Source organism: Cyanistes caeruleus, chromosome 1, assembly GCF_971803275.1.
Source record: "Cyanistes caeruleus chromosome 1, bCyaCae1.hap1.1, whole genome shotgun sequence".
In the NCBI taxonomy this organism is placed as follows: domain Eukaryota; kingdom Metazoa; phylum Chordata; class Aves; order Passeriformes; family Paridae; genus Cyanistes; species Cyanistes caeruleus.
The window spans coordinates 108,210,224-108,225,636 of NC_141701.1; the positions used below are offsets into that span (position 1 = coordinate 108,210,224).

General features: G+C 37.8%; 1 long non-coding RNA gene across 1 annotated transcript in view; it reads left to right on the top strand.

Annotated features, from left to right (window-relative positions):
- LOC147655812 (uncharacterized) overlaps positions 1-15,413 on the top strand; it is a 94,712-nt gene that overhangs the window by 14,546 nt on the left and 64,753 nt on the right. The window contains exon 4 of the long non-coding RNA XR_015275711.1: positions 244-359. This is a non-coding gene — a long non-coding RNA (uncharacterized LOC147655812). The remainder of the gene's footprint in view (positions 1-243; positions 360-15,413) is intronic.

Here is a 15,413-nt window from a genome sequence, read left to right on the forward strand (position 1 = left end):
ATTTAGGATGTCTTTTTATATAAAAAGAAAAACTACAGTGACTCTAAATGAAGCATAAAGAACACTAAAAAGGAGTAATGAACAGCTTCAATTGTTACATACATGCCACTCTGAATATAGTCTGATATTCATATCTGAATATATGTTTTTATGTACCTATCAAAATTCTTTGGCAGTAGGCTTTTGACAGCACTGTGTAGCCCAACAGTCCCTTTCAAATATTTTTTCTGTTTTTCTATTCAGGTGTGAAGATTTCCTGCAAGAAGCCTCTCTGAGCTACGTAGCTATGGTCCAGGAGGAAAAAGAGCCTTGCAAGAATAAAGTAATGGATGAGATACTTAATTCTATTTCTGTAGAAGGTAATGATAATTATTATGGAAAGAACTTGTACTATACTGAAGGAGATGAGGGTTTTTTAATTAAAAGAGAAAAAAAGGCAGATCCTGAATCCTGCAAGGTGAGGAGGATAAGGATGAGTCTGTGGTGTAAGGCTCACAGGGGAAGCTGACAATACAGTAGATCATACTGTGAGCATGCAGTACATACTTCCTTCATTTCTGGCTTTTGTGTTTGTTTGTTTTATTTTTTAATGCTGAAAATTTTCAAATGATTTTTCAAATGGTTGTCTACTGTGCAAAACTTGCTTATATCTCAGTCATTCAAAGCAGCAACCCAATTTATGCCTTCAGCTTTGAGCTTTGACTGCAGGCTGTGATGGACAGAATAATGGTGGTAAGCCTTGTTTCTGAAGTAACCTCTAGTCCTCAACTGGTAAAACAGAAGCAAGAATATATACCAAAGAATCTTAAGTGCTGTTTTCATGACATTAAGCTCAAGTAGAACTATCTTGAAAACTGCAAAAAATAATGGCCACATGCTGCACAAGAATGTGCTTAGAAGCGCAGTTGCTTTGTACCAAAAATTGCCCTGAGAGGTTTGCAAAGATAATTAGCATTAGCCTAATTGCCTTACTGAAGTCGAGGGGTAAAGCAGAGTTGGGCTATGTGCAGCTTATCACACGAAAGAACTTGTAGTGATACAGGAATGTTGTTTTCCACTATAAAAGGTTTATACTGGACTTTGAGATTCTGACAATGATTGTACTCTGTATCAGTACAGCTTAAGCGCTGCAACCCAATCCCTGCGAATTTCGCCAGTAAAACCGACATTGTGTGAGGAAATTGTGCAGCTCATCGTGTCTCTAGGCTAATGTCTATTGCTTCTCTACTGCAAATTTTCAGAGAGTGATTGGTGTCCAACAAATTTGCTTTGCAGAAAAAGGGGGGGAAATCAAGTGATGATGAAGGACCCAGGTGTGTTCTAAACCTTTGCTTTAGCGACCTCAAATATACTTTAATTCTCCAAACAGAGAAGCAAAGAGCCAGGAGCACTGCAGAAATTCAGAACCTTAACTTAAAGTGTGTGACAAGGAATCCTTGGTGAGGCTGGGTATGGAGCCCTCACAGGGCCTTCTCTTGGGCAGGAGAATAACTTGTGTGGAATGCAAGGGGAAAGGGCAGTTATGGAAAGGACATAAAGAATGGCAGAGCAAAGATGGGTTTGGGGAATACTGGGGGACTTTGAAGTGAGAAATTCCCAAAGTTCTGTGAGTGTGATCTTTATGTGGGAAAGATTTAGAGTTTCTGAGAGAGACTTGGGGGTAGAACTGGTGAAGGGGAGAAGCTGGTACATAGCAAATGGACTTCCACATGGGCATCCTTCCACAAGAGGCAGGAGGGGAAGGTAAGGGAATCTTGGTGGGGAGAGGTAGAAAAAAGATTTGTTACAGGAGAGGACTGAGGCATAAGCAAGGCTTTTTCTGGGAAAGAGAGTGGGAGCAAATTCTCTCTCTAGCTTGGGGGACCAAAAATGATTTTGGCATGAAGTGCATGACCACAGGGACTCTTGATTTTGGAGGCTGAATTTTGAAACAGGAGTCTGGTCTGGTCATCCTGCTCCACTGCTGAGGACACAACTGGAGTGGTATACCACAGTTCTGGGTTCTGTGGCCCAAGAGACAAAAAGCCATAATGAAACAAGTCCAGTGAAGGTCCATGGGTATGAATCAGGGCTTGGAGCACCTGTCATACAAGGAGAGGCTGAGAGCTGGAGCTGTTTAACCTGGGGAAAAGGAGGCTCAAGGGTAACTTATCAAGTTTTTTATAAACATTTGATGGGAGAAGGAAATATGGAGGCAGATTCTTTCCAGTGGCTTGAAGGACAAGAAAACAAGACAAGGGGAAAGGGCTGAGAAATGAAATAGAGAAAATTGCATTTGACTGTAAGAATAGACTGTTTTGCTTTTAAATTGTAATCAAACACTGAAATAAATCACTCAGAGGTTGTAGAGTCTCTGTCCTTAGAGATCCTCAAAGCCTGAGCAACCAACTGTAGTCCACCCTGCTTTGTGTAGGTTGTTTGGAGCTTCTAACCTCAGCTGTGCTCTGACTCTGCAAGTGTGTCCTGCATATCTGTTTTCTACATTTGAACATTTTAAAGCCTCTTGAGAAGGACCTAGATAAAATACATTGTACAAGAAGACAACCTCAAACTTTATCAATACAAATGGGAGCTTTCCCCCTGAATGAATACATTTATTTCCTTCATTAATAAAATCATACTTAAATTATAGATAAATAAATGGTAGCATCTAGCCCTGATAGGGAATGGAAAATGTTTTGGGAAATGGGTATTACTGTGTTCTTATGAATCCTTTATTCATGTAAGGGAATTTGTGAGTGTTACTCCCAGTAAATTGCTTATGAGCAAATTTGATATAGTTAAGTCAGTGTCTGCAGAATCTGGGAATTGAAAGACAAATTCCTGCCTCTGATTTACTCATCAACCTCCCTTGGGCTTAGCAGGGGTGGCATTTGAGTCATGATTTTTCTGATTAATGGCACACTTTAAGGAATACACTGAACAAATTAATACATTATACAAAAGTAATTCAAAGTTCAGTTTGCCCTCATGGTCACTAAGGAATCACATCTGGACTTGGATAAACAAAGGAAATGCACTTTTTTTGAGGGAGGAGAATGAGAATTTTTCTGTTTAGGAGCTGGTCTACTCCATATTTATGAATATCATAGAACTGCTGAAAACACAGGAATTAAGAATGGTGCAATGGTGGAGGTGAAGCCCTTCGGTGGGACAGTTCAGATGACACAGATTACACAGATTTTAAACAAGTCCAGTGTTCTCTGGGCCCTAAATTTTATTTGATTGATTTGAACAGAGCCTAATTGCTTGGGATTTTTAGGAGCTTCTTCTTTATCTGTTCACCTACCTACAGATTCTGCTTTAATGTTATGCAATTAGAAGTGCACACAGCATGAATAAAATGTATTCTGATTTACAAAATCCCTATGTTTGCTATTGCTTAAGAGTCTTGATGAACTGTAGCAAGCCAGCTTTTTGATGGATGGCAGCAGTAGTGAAAAAGAACTAATTGGCAAGATAGAAAAATTCTTACTCCAAAATTAGTAGAATTTTGGAGTAAGAACAAGTAGAGTTCTCCACCAGCAGGGGTTTTTAGCTTTGTTTCTTTATATGAAAACATAAATATTAAAGTGCTTCAATAAAGAAATATTTCAGTGGATTTATTTTTTCTGCTTAATTCCAAGGTCCTTGAATGCCAAAGGTGCTCATAACAGCTGGGTCACTTGAAAAAAAAAAAAAAGTGAAAGCATTGGAAAACAAATGTGTTTGTATTGATACATGTGGTTCATATGTCCCCACTTACTGCTCACATGAACCTTTAAAGCAGTGCATTGCCTATCCTATACCCATTGTATAGCATCCTTTCCATAGGATTCTCAAATTCTTGGTTTCCATTTATATCACCCAAAGATAAGAATGGCTGAATATGATACCCAGCTGGTATTTCTAGAGATGAGTCTTTCCTAAAGCTCCAAAGTTGGTTTTTTTTTTCCCCATTAAAACTCACCTAAATTTGGTGAATTGGTAATTCCATGCTTTCCAGATGTGCAGCTCTTCATAAAAGCACTATTCAGCCTCTGTGTCAATGGCAGCTTGTGGCCAGATGTGAAAGTTGTTGAATTTTTGGGATTCTGTGATTGTCACCATACATGGATCTGTCAGAAGGGACAGTGAACACAACCCTGAGCACACAGTGCAAAGGCCTGGACTAAGAGGAATCTTCTTTCCAAACATCCATCTTGACAAATAATTCAATTCAATAATGGCCCTTGTCTTTCTTAACTCTCCTGGAGTATTTTGCTCAAGAAACTTTTAAGGAGGAAAGGCTGATTTTCCTGTCCTTGAGATGTAATGCCTTCACACAAAGTTAAAAGCAAGGCAAACTCTCTGTAGGGTGTTTAAAGTGTTCTTGCTATGCAAGCTTTACTGACAGTGTTTGGCCTAATTTTAAATGATGAGTTTTGTAAAAGTGGATCTATCAGCTCTTATAGGACTTCAGTCTTAAAGCATTTTAATATTACTTTAATATCCATGTCATTTTGCTACTGTGTGAATGAGAGTTGCAGAAACTGGACTATAGGAAGATTGAAGCATTTAAAAAAAAAAAAATTAGGCCCCATAACTATATTTAATCTTTTTTCTGTGGTTGGCTTCCTGTCCCAATTACTTGTGTTCCACTTAAAGACTAATATGAGCATGAAGCTGACATCCGTGTGTATTCCAACCTACAAATCTCACAAAGATCAAGCAATTTTCAAAGTCATGCATTAAAGAACTGAAATGAAGACTGGAAACAACAGTTGTTTAATCAAAATTTGAGTTCCAGAAGAATAATTAGAGACATTAATCCACAGATATTTAAAGCAACTGAACAAAAAACTTAAATGTATTTTTCATTTGATTTTCAATAGAAATATCTGATATTTTTGAATATTGCTATTTTCTCCTTGCTGTCTCTCTTTTTATTGTTGTTGTTTGGGTTTCTGTGGGTTTTGTTCTTGTTACTGTTGAGTTTGTTTTTATTCATCAGTGAAAGGAATAGAAAATATTATTTAAGTAACGTTTTAAACTTTTTGTGCTTTTTTTTCCTCTTTTTTTTTTTACTTAGGAGTAAAAAAATTTTTCCACTTAGGAGGTGGAAAATGGAGGTAAATTAAAACCTTAGCAAAAGAAACTGTCGGTTAACAGGGGCGCACTAGGCTAAGTACTTGTCTAAGCCATTGTATTAATGTATAAAGAAGTGTCTTCAATATCCTGTCCTGTTTGTTTGACAACTGGGAGTGAAAATTCCTTTATTTTCTGTCATTATAACTGCCAGGAAAACTGGCACTGTTAATCTAATGTGGAAGCTTCTATCATTAGTGTGCTCTAAATTGTGAGAAATCTCATAATTACTCAAAAGACTCTGATGGGATCCATGACTGTATCTTCCACTCAGCTTCAGGCACTTCAGAAATGCAGTTCTTGGAACCTTTGCAGAGCACTGTTGCTGAAATTTAAATGCCCAGGCTGAGTCTATTTGTTTCAGTGTTGTACACTGTCCATCTTCAGGACTGCAGAGCATTCAGGACCTCACAGCATGGAGCTCCAGGAGTGTGGGGTCATAGTATACATCCCTCTGGAGAACCTGAAATGGTATGTTTGGTTTGTGAAAGCACAATCCTTAAAAGTGAAAATGCATCTGAATCAGTGCTGGAGTGCTGCCTGCTAGAAGGGTGTTTTCCTGCCTTGAGCCCAAATATATCTTCCATTAATGTAGGGAAGCCTCACAGCTTCCTGTGACTGCCTTCATCTAATCTTGCACAAGTGGGGAAAGCAGCTGAAACATTTTTCTCTTTTCTCTTCATTATATCAAGAGAGAGGCAGTTTATTCCTCTGACAGATTAAGACTTACTGCAGATATGAGGAGTTAGAGATGAGGCCATATATCCTTGTACAAATAAGTAAGGACTGTGACAGTCTTATCCACTGGCATTTTAATCTTTGAAACCATTCTTCTTGCTCTAAAAAAGAATGTGAAGGATTCAAGGTGAGATGGAACCATTTGATTATTTATTCTACCCTCCTCAGTATATTAGTCCATAAAACATCACCAATTGAACTGAGTTGAAGTGCTTACCAATAATGTATCATCTGAGCAGCATCTTTTTTTAGTCAAAATGACTTCTGAAATATAGAGTCTGACTCTTTTAGTTTATTCCATGTGTTAATACTCTTCACAGAGAGAGATTTGGCCTTAAGCTTAATTTTGTATTAATTTCTGTCAGAGCCAACCACTGTGTAGTTGAAAAAATAATACAAAAACACAGAATATTCTTTATACAACAGGGTTTTCACTGCAAGGTATTCCCCTCAATTTATGAATAGATTTCTGAAGTTGCTCTATAATTTTATTATTTTTTACATCCTACAAGAAAATAAAAGGGAAAAGAACACAATAATCACCACACTGATATTGTACAGGAAGACAAGACAGTTACTTGGAGCCCAGGGTGACCCTTAATGGTCACAATAAGCCCTTTTTGCCCACAAGCGCAGTAGGAGCTCTGCTCACTTACTTGTCTGGGTCTCTCCACTCAGTCCAGCACTTTATGGAACTCTTAAACTTTTTCATCTGCATGGTTTTAGCATATGTGGTTTTTAGATCTGTACTTAAGACCCAGTCAGATCCTCACCTCTGTTGGCTTGGTGGCTGTCTTCCTCATTTTTCTTCTCCATTAACCAGTTCATTCTTCAATTAACACAGGCTTCGTATTGCTGATATTTTTTTTGTTTGTATTTAATGAGGCTGTTATACAATATTACCAATTCTTCATAATGGCCATCGTATCTGTGTACCAACTTTTATAATCTGTTTTATTTTTTTGTGATTTTTGAGTGTTTAACTACCAGAGGTGAGGCTTGGCCAAAGTCCCAGACTGAAGTGTCACTATTACCTTTTTCTACGATGAGGAAGTTAAGAGGAATAAACTTATCACGCCTATCATAAAAAATTCAGACTTGCCAACTGTTTTAGCTTTTATGTAAACATCAGTTTCCCAGTGGGACCAGTGTCTGCACATGTTCTGTCAGAATCCATCTCATGCTTAAGCATAGTGTTGTGTAGCAACAGATCACGGTGTTCTAAGGACAGCACTTCGGCCTTGATGTGGATTTCCACATGCATAAAAGTGATAAGGAGAAGATTGATAAAGAAAGAGAAAATGTTTCTCTCTTAAATGATCTTTAAGGTTTGCATGAGAGAAAATGAATAAATTTTTATTGAAAACCAAAATGCTGTACTGATCAACATTCTTCCCTAGGAAGGGAGAGACAGAGAAGGCAATATGAGGCATGAAATGGTAGGACTTTGATAGCGGTGTAAGAAAGATGTGGTAGAGGAAATTCTTTAGACTAGAACAGTTTCCCAGTTTTAATATTGTATCAGTTTCATTTCTAAATGCTTTACCAATGACAATCACACAAATAATAGCTATTACAAACCTGAGTACTGCACATTGTGTCAGTTGTAAGTATAGCAGAACAAAACTATAACAAAGCTATAGACTTTTTGTACCTTAATAACCCAAAAAATTATTGATCATTAAATTGTATATTAAACATTTATCAACACTTTAGAAGTATTTATAATTGCAACAATATGATGAAGCCTGTTTCCTTTTTAATGTAGCACTGTGTGTCCGTTGTAGAAGGCATACAGTTTTAATGAGTTATTTACTCTTCAATAAGTTCAGTGAACCTGTCTGAAACAGCAGTGTCATTGTATATGATATGGACAGAAAACACTGATATGAAGTTTTTTTATATCTGAGGATGTTCAAGTCTAGGGTCAGATACAGATAAGCCTTTTTTAAGCACAGGTGGAACTAAACTGAGTTCTGAGTTGGCAACAATGCTGGCAGTCAAGACTGATTCTTTTCCACAGTGAAGTTCAGAGGGTGGATAATTATTCTGTATATATGTTCCTGGAGCTATGTAAGACTCTTCAGGCTCATTTAGAGTGATCTTTTTTGTAACAGAACAAAAATTACTTAATCCAAAAGCAGACATGACCTCAACATAGATAGAAAAGGAGACATATAGACAGCAGCATTGTTACTTAGTGACAATAGGGCTCCAGCATATCCTCATTCCAGATTCCAGTAAATTTCTGGAAAACCAACATAATCACTATCATTAAAACAGAAATAACAGCACTCATCATTTAAGTCCTAAACACCTCATTAGAGATTTCAAGCATAAATGTTTCTTGCTGGCAAGATTCAAATGCACAGTCAAATCCTAAAAAAGCAGAGGACCCATTTTATTTTGAAGCGCAGGGATCCTCGTTTGCAGAACGTTACCAAAGTAGGAAAAAAATTATAACCACAAGATTTAAACTGTAGCTAATTTAATGGCAGATGATCTGTAGTTTCACAATTGCTCTACAGTGGAGAAAAGATACCCTTTATCATTAGACTGTGGTAGTTTTCTAAAGAGAAAACAGCACCAGTAATAACAACTCAGCACCAATGTGTGTAGGAGACAGGTTCGGGAATCAAGAGACGACTCAATATGAGTTAGCTGCTTGTTCTAAATTTATTACAATCTTAGCTACATTTTTATAGTATTTTGAAAAGGTAACATGCATAACAGATCTAGAAATAGATCTGTATTCTATTATGATTGGATAATTGCTATTTTTCATGTGTTAACTTCTACATTTCTATTGGTACACCTTATAACACTCGGGTTCTATAAGATACTTTTGAGTGAAACTTATTAAGATACATTAAGCAGTTATATAGGATACATTCTGCAGAATTCACATCCTGACAAACTTCATAAGATACATTCACAAGATACATTTAGCAGATTTCTCATTTTAAATTCTTGTTCTTCGTTGTCATATTAACAATTAGTCTTCTTCATTTCTTTGATACAATATTTTGCCAAGGACTCATGCTAGCTCAAAGTCAGGCTTGTGCAGGCCTTCTAAGGAGCTATGGCCTCGAGAAGCAAGCCATTCTTCAACAAATGTGGTGTGCTGCAATTGGATGCTGGTTTGCTATACAATGTTTTATTTAATCTCAGCTGTGAGTATTCTGGCTACCATAAAATGCTCCCTCCTGGTCCTAGGAATGTAGGAACTGATAGATTGAAACATTGCACAGAAAGGAGCAGCAGGAGTAAGGAGCCACCTTTGCCCTGAGAAGTGACCAGGGCCAGCATTCTTTAACAGGTCTGGCTGTGTGCAAACTGGGTTAGCAGTGAAATTACCGAAAGGGAAATGCTGTGCATAGTGCTGAGCATTTTCTCAGCCAAAAGAGACAACTCCCCAGCGTGAGATTTAGTAGAACCGCTATATAAAACTGCACATGAATGAACACTATCAAATGTGCTTAACACTCCTCATATTATGTGTGAATTTGACCAAAATGAGACTAAAATCTCTCCTATTAAAAGATTAGAAAAAAACTCCAGGAAGCCATTTGCTGCTGCTGTAGTAAATTGTCATTATTACACCACTTTGTGAACTAAGAAGAGTTATTTCACTGGTAGGACAACCCTGCTGTGGGTAGCTCTGAAGAACATTTATGATAACCTGCAGCAACTTTGCTACTCCTTCCAATTAACGCTTGGGAATAGAAATAGTTGCTTTTCGTACTATTTGTTTGAGGATACTGACTGAGTCATTGAGCCTAGTAAGAGCACTACAAGCAATGCTTTATTCCTTGTCTAGTTCAGACCACCTTATGACCAAAAGCAGGTTTCTTTACTATCTTTGTTGCAGCCCTGTGAGAAATCTGATATGCTTCAAAGAGCTGCTTGATAGCACCATAAGGGTGGCAAGAGCATCATGTAAAATAAAGCCTACTGATAAAGGACTTCACATATTTATGTGGATCCTTTTACTGCTACATGAACTCACATGAGTTTGCATTAGTCCTCACTGAGCCTTTCCTGAGGTCTGGAATGTTCATTCATTTGATGATGGAGGTTCAGGAGGTGAGACCACTTTCTTGGTCTCTGCAGTTAACACTGGGTTCTTCTGTAATTTGCCTGGAAAATGTCAACAAAATTTGAAATAGCTCTCTGTCTGGTAGTCATATTGACTCTGTAATGGATAAATCAAGTAGTGGGCTGTATACAATCACCAAATCAGACAAGCTGTTTTATGAAGAGGGGATTGAAGGAAACCTGGTTTCTTGTGGGTGTTATCTGTGCAGTGGTATAGGCTGTGTATTTAATGTTAGATTGACAGCTGTCTAATGAAAAGGGAGTTCATGCTACTTTTTTTTTTTTTTCATAATGAGGACTCTAAGAATATGTTTTCTTTTGCTACCCCTCCATGAGGTGAGGTGATGAATTTTTGAGATTTGCACTATACTGTGAGTTTTGATCAGAACTACAAAATTTGTGCAGGAAGAGAGAAATAGACACACACAGACATATATCAATGTAAATAAGCCCTGAGTATTAGTTATTTGTCACTCTAAGAGAATCTCTGCTTCATTCAGCTAAAAAGTTTGTGTCGCCATGAGAGAATGAAGGGACCTGGTCAGGGATCCAGTCTGTCAGAATTAAAATTTATTGGATGTTGTCTGTCTGCTGACACTTATCCTTTATTGAAACTGGAATTCTTATCTTAGAAGGCACCTCTCCTGCTTTTATTGCCTGAGAGGCCTCATGTGCCTTCTTCTCATTCTGAGAAATAGAGAAGCATTTTAATCTACATTGACAAGAACTAGTCTTGTTATTATATAGAAGGCTCTTGTTCATGCAGGATTTTGCTTTTTTGTTTCTAGTTATTAGGTGTAACACATCATAAGGTCTCATAAGGAATTATGGATTCCTATTCTCTTCATGACTAACATTTCTTGATTTAAATATTTAAATTATTCTGCCAATCCTGGCTTGAGTCTGGCTTCACAGTCATTGTCAGACATTGCAGTAAGCTTTAAAACTATATGTCCAAAAAATAACAGACATGCACAATCTCACTTTAATTTCTCTGAGTGACACATAGTGACCCTATGGCATTATGTGAGTGTGACAAAATATGTATTTTTGATTGGGATGCCTTGAATCTATCTCATAACTTCTTATATCTAGAGAAATCCCTTTTGCTGTTTCCCTGACCCAAAATACAGCTTCCCCCTCAATGGTTGTATCAACACAACATACCTTTTTCTCAGAACAATTTTGCCAACAGATTATGGCAGAACATTAGTGTGACAGAATAATAATAGTGTTGATGGGAATCAGCTTCTTTTTCCCAAACAATTTTAGAAATTACTAGAGGAAAACAAAGCACTTATCTTTCCTGAACCAGCCTTTGACATAGAAGCTGATGACTTGTCTTGGAAATTCAAAAGTAACACACAAGGCTCGTTATGTGCAAGAGATTTAAAGTGTATTAAAAGCAGCCTCATTTTAGTGGCACATAGTGATGATAATTTGAATTATTTGACAGCAAAAATACTTATAATACATTGTTTATATTGCTCAAAGTTAATAAGATAATGTATGTCAGTTTAGTGGAAAATTAGGCAGGATATCTTAAGACCCTATAATTAGTGAAAAAGCCCATATAATCCCTTTTATAGGGTATATGATGAATTATTATGACTAGAAGGTGAAGGCGCATCATACATGTGCACATAAGGACATCAGAAAGCTTGCCTGGACATCGGCTTGTGTGCACAGAAAAGGTGCTGAGGCAGAGGCCTATGCAATGAACTTCCCAGGCTTCATGCACCCCTTTAGGAAACCTCTGGAGAGGAGGGGGAACGAGCCACAGCTCAAATCTCACAACAGTTGGCAGGTGGAGTTTAGAGACAAGCATTGTCTGCCCATCAAAGATAATAAGAACTATTCCATTGGTTTCTTTGGGATGTCAGTTCTTTGTAAAATACGGTTTTGTTCTGGGTTCTGAAGTCCAATTTTGCCTTGGCTTCACTGTCAGAAGGTTCTAAAAATGTGTTATTTGGAATGTTCTGCTAGATTTGCCTTTTCATGTATTTTTCTAGAAGATACAAAATGACAATGCCATTGCTGATGATACACCTGATTGAGATTTTTTCATGTCTACCTCATCATTGTTAGTCAGGAGCTGCATAACCTGGGTGCTCTGGAGTTTGTTTCACTAATTTCTAGCTGACAACTCAAGAAAAAAGGGCTGTGATATTCTGTTGACACCCAGAAGAAATTTATTCATTCTGTCACATAAATTGTGTTCTGAATAGGTTAAAATTGCATTATTTTACTTCAATGTGGGATTGTTTCTATAATGAGAAGCCTGTGTGTGTTTTGTCTTGAAATAGGACTACGGGTTGGTGAGAAGGCACTCCTGATCTTAATCTTCCAGCAGAATACTGTTCTGGCCAGTACCTTGAACAACCTTTCAGCAGGGAATTTTGTCTCCATATGAGGGCTAACAGACTCCTTAGATGTTGGTGGAAGTGCATCAGAATGCAGTCTCAGGACGAATATGCCCAGATTACCAGCAGCAGAGCAACACATAGATATGTAAGATTTTCTTCACTGTTTTGCTCACCTCTGCCTACAGTGGGCAGTTCTGTGTAGCCTCAGTCCTCTCAGAAAAGTGTAAGTGTATTTTGGATGCGTAAGCAGATGGATGGCACTTTCATATAGATGGATGCTTTCTGGATATCCTTCCAACCTCAACTATTCTGCAAGTCTGTACACATCAATATTGGCCACTCACCTTGCAAGGAGGGCAATGTCTTCCAGCCAGTTGCTTCTTTCATGTATCAGTTTTATAATTGGAGATGTTAGCACCTTTCACTTGTAGAGTTTTTGGAAATTTCCCATGTCTTCAGTTTCTCTTGGTTTGCTAAAATTGACCTTGTAGCTGCTGCCTATGGAAACAATAGTAAATGTCTGAATACAAGTTTAATATTGCTTCTCAGTCATACGGAGCTCTTCAGATTCTCCAGTGAGATCTTGGCTGGAGAATGAGACTGTCTCTATAATCTCATCTGTCACAATGAGTAACAATGTGCTATCAAAAGGCTGAGGAAGAAAAAGTATTTATTTTATTTGTCTCAGAAAGACACTGGCCTGCTAAGGAGGTGTGGTCCTGTGGGTCCTCCCAGTCTTTCATTTGCCTTTGCTCTTATTCATGGCAGAGTAGCTGTGGATGCCCCATCCCTAGAAGTGTTCAGGAATGGGTTGGATGGAGCTCTGAGTCACCTGGTCTAGTGAAAAGTGTTCCCACCCATGGCAGGGAGATCAAAACTAGATAATCTTTAAGGTTGCTTCCAGCCTCCACTGTGGTTCTATGACTTCATCCTTCTTCCCTCTTTTATTTTTCTACCAGACACACAGCATTCTTGACTGATGAATAAAAGAAAACAGCCTACAATGCTTGTGAATAGCTCATGCGTGAGAAGACTTAAATATGGCCAAAATGGTAAAACTACAATATATTCTGATAATTTGTATTTTTATTCCATACATTGTGAATCATACTATCTATTTGAACAATCTGTTTAATTACTTAGTACTTTATTATGTACATTATGGTCAGACTTGTTCCAATGGTTAGCACATTGCCTGAAGAACCAGGCTACACGGAAGGAACTTGACTGATGATTCTCTGTAATTGTTTCAACGGTGTTCTAAAGAATCACACACTGCTACCTGTGAAATAGTTGTATTGAAATCAAACAAGCTTGCATTTTACTTGGTGTCTGCCTGGGCTCAAAGGCAGTGTAGGCACCCTATAGCTGAGTGTGCTATAGACGATGCAGGCTGGAATCTGATTTACTCTTGCTGCACTCCAATAAGCAGCCCTTTAAACTAGTACAAGGACAGCATTGTTGGTGCTCTCAAAAGAGCAAGTACCTGTCTCATAACTAGCACTGTAACTGGCTTCTACAACTTAAAGTGCAAAATGCCATAAAAGTGTCTTTTCCCTTTAATTAAAGTTTGAACAGAAGAATAAGCTGTCTGGCTTGTTCTTGCCCCAGTTTAACTAAAGTATTCCATTAGCAGGTACTGTTGGAGAGTTTGGTAACTAAAAAGGACACAGAGATTTTTCTAATTTTCTGAAGAAATGATCTAAAAATAAGAATGTATTCACTGTCTATCTGCCTATTTCATTTCAAATGCATCAAAGAGCTGGGAGTTCATATCTGCATCTGTTGGCTTCAAAGGCAAGGCTTTGGTACAGCTGAACCAATTTAAGAACAGTTTTCTCCTTGAAAGAGTATGGAACCTACCAGCCCATTTTTCAACTAGGATTATTTCTCCCTGTCTTTACAGCACATTTGTTATTGTGGGAATATTTGTTCAAGAACAGGGCAGAAGAAGGCAACCTCATTACCTGACTTCCATGAGACATTAGATAAATCTTTCCTGCCTTTATCTATAGCAGAAATTCCTCCAGATAGAATTTTCTCATGAAAGACTCTTTATTTTGATTACCCAGAAAACTGAGTAAATGGGTAACTATGCGTAGGTGTTTGAGAAAAGCACAGTTTGCATGTCTGGCAGACTGTCTCTCTGGGGTGCAGAGAGAGCAGTTGGCTTTGCTTTTTATTGATCAAGGCGAGATTCTGGCTCAAAATGCCAAGGGTCAATTTTTCCTTAGGAGCAGCCTTAGTGTTGAAGTCTATGCTGGAAGCAATGAGAGTGTAGCCACTGAAAGGTCCCAGTACTACAATATCTTATTCTGAAGAGAGAAACAACAGTTTAGCAAGGCAGAGACACGTTTACTTGGCAGATGCTTCTGGTGGCTAAATATGTAATACTCATCCAAATAATTTTAAAGCTGTCCTTTTACTGGAATTTTTTGTCTCTTTTGACCTATCAACAGAAGAGAATTTCCAAGTCTTCCTTGTGTGATTCAGTGTACACTTAGCCAGTTTATTTTAGGTCGTTGTGAGAGATGATTTAAGTTAAGCTCTGATACTTGCATGGCTTAAGCTGCTGTGAACATTTGCTGACCAAATATCTACCTGCATCTAACTTAGTGAGGCTTAAGAATATGAGTGGTGCCAATCACAACCTCTTCTAAGGCACTCTGTGTTTAAATACAAATTTAACCCTCAAAATTCCTGGAAATGTATTTATTCCGCAAGAAACTTCAGCTTGAACTCTCTGTTCATGTATTCATCTTAAATATAGAGTTCTCTTTCAGAATGTTAAAAAATTGCTCTCTTGAAGGTAGCTTAGGTGAGAAGGTGTAGGAAGCAGAGTGTAGAAAGGCAGTTGTCTCATTCCAAATGGTCCTTTGAAGATAAAAAGAAATTTGTTAAAAAGAGACTGTTGAGGAAGTTTGGAGATATTTGGTGCTTCTAGTACTATAACTAGGGAAAGAATAATGATACATCACTGAAAATATTCTTTCCTGTCTCCAGACAAATTTCTGCACATTATTATTATTGAGGCATTGAAGCTGTAATCTCTCTAAATTAAGCTCTTATAGGAAAGTGCTCAGCTGAGCTGAATTTCTGTTGTAA